General features: G+C 58.7%; 1 protein-coding gene across 2 annotated transcripts in view; it reads right to left on the reverse strand.

Annotated features, from left to right (window-relative positions):
- The window catches only part of SEZ6L (seizure related 6 homolog like), a 37,145-nt gene that overhangs the window by 26,728 nt on the left and 697 nt on the right, over window positions 1–9,720 (reverse strand). The gene's annotated exons all lie outside the window — the stretch shown is intronic.

Consider the following 9,720-nt stretch of genomic DNA (forward strand, 5'->3'; position numbering starts at 1 on the left):
AACAAAATACGTAAACGATTTCTTGTTTTGCTCATTAACCACAGCTGGATTCATTTAAGTGGGAAAGTGCTTATATGCTGGCCCTGGGGCTGCTCCCACACACCCTGCCTTGTGCACCCGGTGCCTGGTGTGTCGGGGGGTGCAGTGGGAGCAGGGCTGGCCCCAGGTCCCTGCAGGAGGGCAGCGTGGGGGCTCCTCGGGGGCAGCTTTCCAGCTTGCAGCTTTTCTGCTCCTGTCGAAACAAGGATTTGGCAGGTGCCTGAGACTGCAGTTGCTTTACTGCTGCTGCTCTGGGAGAGAACATCACCAAACGAGCCCCTCCGCAAGTGCTTTGATACCTGAATCAACGCGCAGAGCGGGCTTCGTCAGATGTTCCGTGTGTATTCCTGCACGACATGTGTGTCCTATCGCTGGTGCTTGTGCGTGTTTCCTGGCTATATCGTCATTTTTGACACATCCTGCTGGCTGGGAAATGCAGTGAGAAAATACCTGACTCTGCTCTTCCCAGCAGGTAACAAATCAGCAAATTATAAAAAACCAGTGTGTGGTCCAGCCTGAGTACGTTTCCTTCCTACTACTGCTATTGTTTATGTTCCTACAGGGTAATGGCTGTTTTTAATGTGCTTTTGATAGCAGAATAGTATGATTAAGATTGATTTCACGGATACATCTATCTGTTTTTAAGGACTGTCCCTCTGATGTATGGCTGGGAATGCTCAAGGGATGACCAGCAGCTGCTGAAGTGGCTCTGGGCCGTCCCCACGTGGGGACAGCGCTCAGGTGCCGCTCCCCAAGCTGTCAGCGCTGTGTTTAACCCAGGCGGCTGATGCCAGGACCCAGACCCCACCGCCTGCCCCTCGCAAGGCGCTCGGCATCTCCCCAGCCCTCGTCCCCTGGGGACGGTCGCATCCTGCACCCCCTGCTGCAGGTGCGCCGTAGCCCAGGGCGGCATTCCTGGGGCAGCAGCCGGTGAGGGGCAGCGGCGCTGAGCGCAGCGGGCCGGGGCTGGTGCTGGCCGTGCACAGGAAACCCAGCAGCTGACTTCGTGGGAGCAGCGACCGGAGCAGGGAGAGTGGCAGTAGGTTCTGCACAGACTCATAACTTGTGCCTTCTGCCGGCAAATGCTCTGGACTGCAGCTGGGAACGGTGCCAGGGGGGCTCAGGAAGGAATCTTTCAGAGCTGAATGTCTTTTTTCAGAGCAGACTCTAACTCTGGGCTCATAATCCTGAATTCAAGCAGACTGTTGCCTTTGCTATTCTTTCAGGCTCTTTGTTTTGATCAAAGAGGCAATGCTGTATAATTTAAGAAAGACTTTGCTTGCGAGGCCGGTTTGATGCATGTGGAGCAGCAATGTGGAAAAACACAGCCCTTGCCCATGGAAGCCAGCTTGGATAATTTGAGTCACTCGAGGAGATGTTATTTGCCGTGACTCAATTCGATTTGTGCGGCTGGGTGACAACGCACCGACGTGCAGTAATGGAGTGCGGCCCCATGGCACAGCCTGGGGAGGGCTGGGGGCACAGGGGGCATGGAAACCTCTGCCCCTGTGCCTCCAGGGCAGGAGCAAGCAGCAGACGGCTGGAAGCGGCCAGCACACGGTGCCACCCCGCAGAGCTGCTCTGGTTCCACCAGGCAGGTCCCCGCCGGGAGACGTGGTGGCCTCTGCCCGCGATGCTGGGGAGCAGCCGCGGCGTGCCGGGGGGCTGCAGCCTGCCTCGCGCTGCAGACGCTCTAGCAAAGCCCCGGCTGGAGGGATGGGAACGCTCCTGAATGTAGATGCTGCCGAAGACATTTTGCACTGGAGAAAGCTGAAAGGACGCCTCTGGGGGAACAGGCTAATCCTCCCGTGTGTCACTGTCAGGAGAACATCAGGCTGTAGCTGTAGGGGCTCCTGTTGTGTTGCACCCTTCCCTCCCTACCCTTCCTAATGAATTCCAAGAAAGCCTCAATGCATTCTTAACTGGGAGACGCCGCGCTGTGTCCTTCACAGCCGTCTACACAATAAAGACAGCCATTTCACCGCTGGCAGGCATGGGCTCCTCTGTGGGCTGGAAACAAAAGCTGAAAAGAAGCCTTTATATTTTTTTGATTAGATAGCTTGAAAAGTTTGCTTTTAATTGAAATTGCCTCACTGATTTCATCTCAAAGTCGGCTATAAAAAAAAAAAAAAAGTCGGCTCCCTTCTGGGAGAGCAGCTCTGGTGCCTCAGCGACGAGATGGCCGCACGCACCCTGCGGGAGGTGCAGCTCCAGGGCCCAGCAGCAGCAGTAGTCCTCGTCCTTTGGGACGCGGCACTCAGTTTGGAGACACAAAGCAGTTTTCTCTCTCCACGCGGTGAGCAGTGCTATTGCCCACCATGCTGGTGGATGGCGGGGAGCCAGGGCTCTGCCTGCAGCATCCCGCTGAGCCCCTGTCCCCCCACATCCATCAATGTACAGCTGTGCCAGGGGGCATCGCCTTCGGTCCCAGGCCACAGACACCTGTGCAGCGCACCGAGGGCCCCGTGGGACCCGCAGCACCCGTGGGCACCTCGTGCCCACCCATGCGGTGGCTGCGGTGCCGCTCCTTGCGTCTCCTCTGCCTGCTCCGGGCATATGCGTGAAGGAAACTACTTAGAATTCTTCTTGAAAGAACGAATGAGGAAGAAAAATTATCAGGGGAAATTTATTTTGGGACAATTCTGAATACAGCACAAAGACAAATTGAAATATTTCCCTGTAACAGCGCAGGCTGGGGACTGAGTCTCGGATAAAAATAAAGTGGGATGCAACAGCACCTTTCCACTGGCATTAGCCCCATTCATCTCCCGCATGATGCCGCAGCCATTCCGCTGGCAGTGTACAAAGGCATTAGGAGTTACATTTTCCTTCGCTATTTCTCAACTATATTTATGCTGTGAGATGTTTGTGGAGGTACATTGTGTGCCTCGGGCAGAGGATTAATTCCAAACTGTCACCTCGCTTTTTGATGGGTTTGTAAATTCTGCTCTGTTGATTTGTGCTCTCAGTAAATTGATAAAATCCTCTTCCTACAACCTCATACACCATTTAGAGCTCGCCGGGGCTTTGGACCCCATTGGCTAACGTGTTTATGTAAATACAGTGTCCAACAGCAAGTTTAGAAGTGCTGCACGGACGATCGGGATGGGTGATAAGGGGCAAAGGGAACGAAGCTGTCGGACAGGGTTTGGTGTGCTGTGGCAAGCAGGGCTCCCACCCCGCACCCCTGGGTGCCAACGGCAGCCGGGCTGCCCGGGGGTGCAGCAGCAGCAGGGTGCAAGCCGAGGGGCTCCTGTGTCCCCTGGACACCCAGGACGGGTGTCTGCTCCCAGAAGCAACGCAGAGCCTGCCTCTTCTGCAGGTTTTGGCTATGGGCAGGGAAAGGCTCTGGGAAGGAGGTGCCGGGGGCTGGGGGTGGCTTTGCAGACGGGCGGCTGCTTCAGGGACCTGACCCTCAGCACCAGAGCTGACCAGCCCCCGTGGTGCTGGGAAGCACCTGGTGGTGCTGGGGCATGGCCTGGCGGTGCTGGGAACCATCTGACGTCTGAGGATGCTCTTGGGGTTGAGAGCAGAGTTCTGCATCCCACCCCAGGGGACCCCCAGGGACGCATCTCAGCAGAGGGGCAGGCGAACGCCCTGAGACAACGGATCACGTCTGTACCCGTTGCTGGCATCATTTACCTTATTTTAATCCCTCCCCTTGTTTCTACCCTGTGTAAAGGGGGAAAAACGGGGGATGTGTCTGAGTGGAGGTCTGACACGCCGCACCCACAGAGCTCCTTGTTGCAGCCAGGGTGATGCTGACGTGCTGGGAACTCCGGGAGGCCTTCAGGGATGGCACAAGAGCGGTCTTTCCATTTAGGGACTCGGTACCTTGGCAAATAGAAGCTTTTGGCTGTCAGGAATAGTCCGGTTTTTACTGAATTGACTTTAAATCATCACCAGGAAATGCAAGCCCAATGCCTGTGCATCGTCATGGAGCCCCGCTGTCAGGGGAAGAGCTGCAGGGCTTCAGGAGTGCGGCGGCAGGGATATCAGAAATGATTTTCTCCTGTATTGTCCCCCAGCCACCGATCTGCTCGAGATGAAGGATCTCATCCACCAAATGTTGACATGCTCCATTAATCCACCCTAAAAAGTCAGATGGAGATTCTCCCTTGAATTTTAAATATTTCCAGCCCTTCCGACTAGCTCTGAAATCACCCTGAATGGCCCCACTTCGTGGACGTTCTTTCGCTGCCCCCATGTTATTCCCATGCCATTATGCCTGGATGCTCGGACTAATTAACGTGTGCCCGTGTGAGACGGGCAGACGTGGCAGCCCTTTTGCTGCGCGGGTTGCACGGCTCCAGGACCAGCCCTGCACATTTTCCTTCTGTCGCAGTTTGCGTTTTTGGATGCGTTCGCATTTGGCACCGCATTTCCTTTCTAGACGAAAGCTTTGCTTTTTGGATCACACCTCCAGGGCCGCCTGTCCTGGCCAGGCTGCCTGCACTGCTGCCTGCACTGCCAGGCTCCCTCCTGCTGCCAGGAGCCGGCTTTCGGCTGCGTAAGGCTCCGTGGAACCTTCCTAGCGCAGCCATCTGTCCGGCTTTCATCCTGCCCTTTTCCTTTCCTTTTTCTCTTCCGGAGAAGACGCGGAGCCAAGCCCCCGACCCGACTTGGTGACATGGTTCGGCCTTTCCAGTGGCTGAGTGGAAACCTGGCTTCCAGCCAGAGCCCTTCCACTGCAGGCGGTGGCAGTGCGAGGTCAGGAAAACGGGGACGGGTCTGGACGGAGCTGTGCTCGTCCCTGCCCCGCGCAGCGCTGGGAGGTCTGGCAGAGCCTCCTTGCTTTGAACCAGAGAAGCTCCAGGCTCAGGCAGCACTCGGGTCCCATGGGGTCAGCCGCTGTCAGCCCATAACCAGGGAAAGGAGGAGGAAAAGGAAAAATAAAGAAAAAAAAAGAAAAAAAAGAAAGATTGCTGTGTCTGAGCCCTGCTCTGTCCCCTGCACACTGAGTCCAGCTGCAGGCCCGCGTTTGGGCTGCTCGGTGAGATTCTTGCTTCTACAAACCGGTGCCACTCCACCGGCTTCAGCGGTGTGATGTTAATTCACAGCAACACGCACCGAAGGATTTGCTGTGCCACATCCACGTCAGTTCAGGAAGATGCTGGACCAGAAATAGTCTCCTCTGGAAATAGCAGGAGGAGCGCTCCGCTCCCTTCCTCACCAGCCGCAGCCCCCCACACCTCAAGGTCCCCCAGTTTCATGCTGATCGCCCTCACCCCGTTCCCCAGGGCCCCTTGGAGGACCCCCCCAGCAATCTGGGAGGGGAGCAGGCACCGACCGGGGCTGTGCAGTCAGAGCCCGGCGGCTGATGCCCATCGGAGGTGAGCAGTGCCCATCACGGTGCTCGCAGGGAGCAGAGGGACCGGCAGCTGCAGGCCCTGGGGACCAGAGGCCAGCTGGGGAACACGACGCAGGTCAGGGACTGGTGGCAAGAACCTCCTCTGATTTCTGAAATCCCCACGGACAAAGTCTGTGAGGGAGCAGAGCTGGGCTGCCCGGGGCTCGCTGCGTGGCTTGGAAGTCCGGCGTTTCTCTTCTCCACCCTCCCAGCAGCGCAGCGCCTGCAGCAACCACTCCGGAGAAGCAGCAGCACGGGGGGCAGCCCACGAGCAGCGCTGCTGTCTTTGCAAGAGCAGCAGAAATGTGGGGCTCGGGGATGGGGTGCTGGAGCTGCCCCAGCTCTGCTCCCGGCCCGGTGAGGCTGCAGGAGGCAGAGCATCGTCGGGGCGCGATGGGGCTGCTCCCCCTGCATCACCAGCCTTAACAACCGGGCTATTAGCGAGCTGCAACACCAGGCAGGCGTCTGGCAGCCTCTCCTGGAAATAAAGGCTTGGCATCTTGGTGGAAAAGGGCTGCTGCTGGGAAGATTTCTCCCTCCTTTCATCCCGGCTGAGGTGGGCTCAGGGCTGCAGAGCAAGCAGCTGAGGGCCGGCACCGTACGGGTGTCCCCAGTGCACCTGGTCCGTGCATCACCACGTGCTCGTCAGCATGAGAACTGAGCCTGGAAGGAGGCTCTTTGGGGAACGGCCCTGGAAAGCCATGTAAGGTGGCCGTGAGCAGCAGCTGAACCGCAGGAACCTGAGTCAGAATGACAAGAAATCCCCCTTGGCCCCGCGGCAGCCTGCCCAGCCCCATCATCCCCTTTCTTCCTTCCCACCAGCTCTGCTCTCCAGGTGCAGCGGATAACCGAGCTCCGCACGCCCCCAGGACCACGCAGAAAGAGCCTCAGCACCCCTCCCGCCGGTGCTCCTGATGGCCCGAGCACCACGTGCTACAGACACAGCACTAGCTCAGCACTGAATTCAGCGATTTCATACTCCTGACAAGAGGGTAAATGCACCCTGATGGACTGGAAAATTGGAAAGCCACTGCTCAGGCTTTATTTTCCATAGGCAGCTACCCGAACTCCCGCAGGATACATTTATTGGCAGGCTCCAGTTCCAGCCATGTAACTGCATGTTATGCTAATTAAAATATAGCCTGTGTTTTGTAACAGGATTTCCTTGGAGCATACTTTACTGTTCAGTAATCACTTTCAAATATTTGAAAAATAAAATCCCATCAAGTAAATAACTTTTGGATGGCTCACGGTAGGTTCCTTGTTTTCCAGAACCCCACTGGAACTGGCAGTGCTCATCACCATGACAGAGGATGTAAAACACGCTGATCTGTACGGCTGCTTGTAGTCTAGATCAAAAGCTGCATGGTATTTAATCATACGGAGCGCATTTCATTAAAAAAGACAATCTGTTTGTACCACAGGGGATAAAAAAGTGGCACGGAGCTCCGTTCTGTCCCTGATTATCCCCACTGACCAGCTCTGGCCCTACGGAAGGAGGTGGCGTTGTCCCCCCACCCATATTTAACACCCATGTACGGTACAAAGGCAGCGTGATGCCCTGCCACACCTCGTGTGTACTGGCTCATCCGTATCCGTGTCTATTCATTTCTGAGCCCAGCAGAAGCTGACTTTCAGCCTCAGTGGCTGGGTTACACACCGACGTGCTCTGCGCTTCCCTTTTTACAGCGTTTGCTTTTATGAGACCTACACGAGGCATTCTGCACGGCAGGTGAGCACACTTTGCTGCAGACTGCATCTTCGGGCCCAAATACTTCCATCAGATTCCTCACTCAATGAGAAATGCACAGAAAAAGTCATTTGTAACGCTGTAAAACCCGCAGAGTGCCCATTTTACCTAGCATCTTTATGTATTCATGATAGCTAAAACACGGGAGAAGTAGAGGGCTGAGATATTAATTCAGTTGTATTGCTGCCGATCCCGACTTCACCCGTTCTTTCCGTTAAGCAGCGGAGAAGAAAAGAAGAGGCAATTACTATGGCCGCTGCCACCTCCCATCCGCCTGCCTCCGCTCCTGCTGTCCGCGGCCCCGCAGCCCCCGGCAGGCCGAGCGCACGCTGCTCTCTCCTTCCTTGCGACGGCGCCGCTTGGGGTGCTGCTGGTTGCAGAGGGAGGACGCCGCCAACTTGTTGCAGACCGCGCTCGGTCCGCGCTCGGCGTTTCTCGCCGCCGGACACGCCGATGTACGGGAGGATTCTCCCGCAGCGCTGCCCTCGTCCCGCGGCTGGGAGCCGCCGTGCCCCGCCGCTCTGCTGCGACAGCCGTGCACAAATGGGCTGCAGGGGATGAGGAGGGCAAGCGGGGGGGGGGGGGGGGGCACGGCGGAGCCTGGCGTTCAGCACCCCCCCTGCGGCGCTCAGCACCCCCCCTCTGGTGCTTCTGCTCGGACCACCAAGGCTCCCGGGGGTTTCACTGCTCTGCTCGTGGCCCCTGCATCGCCAGCACCACCTGCGCTGCTGTGCCAGGGGCTCCCCTGGGGGCCCTTGCAGGAGGAAGCAGCAGCATTCCTGGCCCCCAGCCCCCCCCCCCGAACCCCAACCCCTTGGTTGCACTGCTTGGGCTGCAGGTGGGTGGGAGCGATGCTGCCGGGAGCTGCTTCCCCCCCTCCTCGCTGTTGACGAGGTGACTCCACAAGTGCCGAGCACCAAAAAGCCACCGGCAGAGCGAGCGATGGGTGCGCGGCGTGCAGCACCGGCGGCTGCTTCAGAGAAGGAGCCGAAAGGTCAGGCGGATGGAGGGCAAGGAACAGTACCCCGGCAGGGTCCGCTGCTGTCCCCCCCCCGCTCACAGCACACAAAGGGTCCCGTTCGGAGCTGGGGACACAGCCCCAGCAGGCAGCAGGACCCCCCCGGGCTGGCGCTGCCTGCGCAGAGCTGGGGCTTGCAGCGGTGACTCACGGAGCCTCGCAAGGGGTCAGCTCTTTATCAGCTCCCTCTCTGCCAGCACCGGAGGAGTTCAGTACGCCACATTCTCCTACCCTGAGATTGGTGACAGATCATGCTTGCCATAAGGGCCAAATCCTGCTCCTGAGAAGCCCGGCTGCGCGCTGCTGCTCCCACCAGGAGCTGCTGAAGGGCAGGGGGCTTTCTGCCCCCGGCTGCTGTAAGGCTGGTAGTGCCCTGACTGCCCCCAGTTGGCAGAGCCTGGACCCCTGCTGTCCCCTGGTCCCCCCCCCCGGATCCCCCGGATCCCCTGGCCAGCGGCTGCCTGGGCACGGCTCCCAGCACAGCTCACCAGCTGCCTGGGCGAGAGCGTTTGTGGCACGGCAGAGAAACGGCTCCGTGTGTCCCTGGGCTGAAACAGGATGCCGGCAACTGTGCACAGACCCCGCGTCTGATTCCTTAGCACGCAATGCACGGTCATACAGAGAGCACAGACACATCCAGGTGAGAGGGAAAACGCCACAGCCTACACTCGTTTCTGTTTTGTTACCCAGAAAGGACAGATTCTGTAAACAAGATCTGTGTGGAAGACAGGGTTTAAGACTGAAAAGTCAAAGTCTTTTAGTGCAATCTGGAGACGAGAACAGAAATGAAAGCAAGGCAGGAAGCACTGCACAGCACTCCCGACACCAGGAGCTGTTAATCTTTGCTAAAAGCACACCGCCAGCCCTGGAGGTCAGCCTCCCGGGCCCTGCACAAGCGCTGCAGCACAGACGGGCACTGGCCTCCCCAGTTCTCCCTCTGCCCGACCCGCACTGGGAGCAGAAGCCAGCAGCACAACCCCCCCCGCCTTGTCCCCGCAGCCTTCCCAGTACCAGCGACCAGAGCAGGCACCAGACTGGCAATCTGGAGGCTCCGTGCCAGTTTGCAGTGACTTTGTGAAGTCACCCGCACACGGGTCCCAGAGCCTATTCTTAGGTCTGTCATCGCAGCAGTGGGAGAGGCAGAGGGAGCCAGTTTGTGTGGAAACGTCAAACACGTGGAAAGCACACGCAGCCCCGTGGTAAACCCCCACCGCCCCACGGCCACCCCCTCCATACCCCAACCAGGGGGACGGGAGCACCCGCCGGGCACCCCGGGGTGGCTGGGACCCGGCGCAGGGGCGGGGGGCAGCGGGTGCCCTCCTTGTGGGGGGAAGCAGGGGGGTCCCCCCCACCTCCCACTGCGCTGCTGTGCCCTGGGCCCACTCCGGAGAGACCGCCCCGGGAGTGCCAGCCCCACACCCAGCCCTGCACCGCGCACCCCGGCCACGGCCCCACCGCCTCCTGCGGGGGTCCCAGCTCCGGGGGGGGTCCCGGCTCCCCAGGCACAGCCGCAGCCGGGGCCCGGCCCCCCGCAGCACGCGGCTCCCGACGGCCCCCGGCTGC

This window comes from Oxyura jamaicensis, chromosome 15 (genome assembly GCF_011077185.1).
Source record: "Oxyura jamaicensis isolate SHBP4307 breed ruddy duck chromosome 15, BPBGC_Ojam_1.0, whole genome shotgun sequence".
Lineage (NCBI taxonomy): Eukaryota > Metazoa > Chordata > Aves > Anseriformes > Anatidae > Oxyura > Oxyura jamaicensis.